This window comes from Brassica napus, unplaced genomic scaffold (assembly GCF_020379485.1).
Source record: "Brassica napus cultivar Da-Ae unplaced genomic scaffold, Da-Ae ScsIHWf_2776;HRSCAF=3549, whole genome shotgun sequence".
NCBI classification, from domain to species: domain Eukaryota; kingdom Viridiplantae; phylum Streptophyta; class Magnoliopsida; order Brassicales; family Brassicaceae; genus Brassica; species Brassica napus.
Genome location: NW_026016046.1, coordinates 15001 through 17500, shown reverse-complemented (window position 1 = coordinate 17500; position 2500 = coordinate 15001).

Here is a 2500-nt window from a genome sequence, read left to right as displayed (position 1 = left end):
TCAGTTCCATGGTTTCAGTTCAGTTGAGGTTATGGTTCGATACTCTGTTCAGATTCGAAGAAGAATTGTTCAGAAGCTAAGGAAGGTGCTGTTCGAGTTGAGTTCAGTCCAGCAGATCAGGGGAGGTTCTGTACAAGTCAAGATCAGTCCAGTCCAGTCCAGTCAAGGCGTCCCTGGGTTTTGGCCAAGTCCTCTCCGATCAACCAGCAGCTTCTCCCCTAGAAAACTGTGAGTGGTTTGTTTGAATTCCACTTGGAATTTAGGGTAGATCGAGTCTGCATATAGATTAGAATGATCACGTTATTGAATGGTAGAGTCCTTAGGGTTATTTTATTTATGGAACCGGACTCAGTTTAGCAAGGGCTAAGCTGAGATGAATGGAATTAAGACTGAGTTAATAACCTGACTAGGACTAGGGCTAGGATGCATCATGTTTTCTATTCTTGCGTGTTGATATGTTGAGTGCAGGTTCCCGTTATCTTTAAAGATAGTTTCATAGCAGGAGGCTGGACTATCTGGGTAACGGTTTGATTTATTGTTTAGTATTGATATTATTGTTTAGTAGTTAGTACTAAGGGTCTTAGGCCATATAGGCCGGACTACTGGTACTAGGTTAGTCTTGTGGAGTCGAGTGTCTAGTTAGGATCTGGAACTTTATCTTTAGGTTAGGTTCTAGATTGAGTTTGTGTTGTGTGAGTGTGCCGACAGTATGTGCGTAACCCGCCCATACTAGGCTTGTGTAGGGTGATTAGTGTTTCCTCGGCCTCGTACCCAGCGGGTTCAAGGAAACCCCTTATTCGCTGGATCGGGAAGACTCAGAGAGACGGGTCATGGCCTATGGCTGAGTGATTACACGACGGTTGTAATGTGGCAGTGACCCGAAGGACTGTGGGCTGTCGCGCGGTGACCCGAAGGACTGTGGGCCGCGGTCGGTTGAAAGTTCCTTCTTCTGGCCTTTGTGGTAGGGAGATAGGATATTGCCGATAGAGAGGAGGAACACGAAGTCACCAGGGCCCAGGTTAGAGTGTTGTGTTAGTGTGTCGTAGAGGTTATGGGATCCTCGAGTTAGCGTAGCACCGATATACGGTGTTACGAGTTAGATCGAGTCGTAGTTATAGTTATTATTGTGATTGTGGTTGATTGATTTGCTTGCAGGTTCTGACATTAAGTCCTAAGTCTGGTTTAGGTACGGATTAGGCTTGATGTGTATTTGGTTAGTGTAGGCCTGACGTTGCCTGTATGTGTTTGAGTGATTGCTTGTGAAGGGTGGTGGATATTAAAGCTAGCTATGCGGTATCATTGGTTGGCCGATCATGTTCTTGTTTGATTGTTGGTCGATCGATTAATGATACTTGTATAGTCTAAGTGTCTAACACTACATGAGTACTGAACTCAGGCGTATATATGGTTAACTAGGGATTGTTTGTTGACTTGTTTTTATGCAGGTTCCCGTTACTTGAAGCTAGATCATGGCAGGAGGCCAAGTCTAACTTAGTAACGGTTTGCTTAGCCTTAGCTTTTATTGCATGCTAGGGCTAGATTGATTGTTATTTTGGGTTGTCCGGGTAGAGTCTAGGTTGCGGGTAGAGGCCGCCAGCTCACTGAGTAACATTAGGTTACTCATCCAACTCCGTTGTCCTTTTTGCAGGTCGCTTTAGGTAAGGATGATCGGATAGCTTCGTGCTGGACGTTAGGACCGCCGGTGTAGATTTTCATGCCTTTTGTAAACGGTATTGTGAATTGTGTTAGTTGACTCGATTTGGCATTAGGCCGGGACCGGTCTTGAATTATTCAATGTATGGATATTTCTCGAATCAATAAAGTAATTGTTTTATATGCGCTTCATGAGTACTCTGATATTTGACTAGTCCGGTCTAACACAACGTTAGGTCGAGGTACGGGTTGAAAAGCCTTAGGCCTTTATCTAACGGAAAACGCTAACTCTAGGTACGGGTTGCAAAGCCTTATGCCTTGACGCAGCGGGACGAGTTAGTGGATGAACTGGTCTAGGTCGTGGAGTAAAGTTTGTGACTCTGACCGGATTGTCCCTAGCCCGTCACGTAGCGCTTCCGGACCATGGTGTGTTGGGTTGGACGGTCAGTCATGTTCTTGTTTGATTGTTGGCTGGCCGGTTGGCCTTTCATCTCCAACCCTTGGTGTGGGTCGTCCGTCGGTCATGTTCTTGCTTGATTGTTGGCCGGTGGGTCGACCTATGCTTAGGACGGTTGGGGTGTTACAGCAGGGCCCGGGTAATCTTTGAAATTTCATATGATGGGGATTGTTAGTATCATTGCAATTGTTGGTCTTCGACGAGAATTCCTAGTAAGCGCGAGCATCAGCTCGCGTTGACTACGTCCCTGCCTTTTGTACACACCGCCGTCGCTCCTACCGATTGAATGATCGGTGAAGTGTTGGATCGCGGCGACGTGGGTGGTTCGCCGTTGCGACATCGCGAGAAGTCCACTAAACCTTATCATTTAGAGGAAGGAGAAGTCGTAAC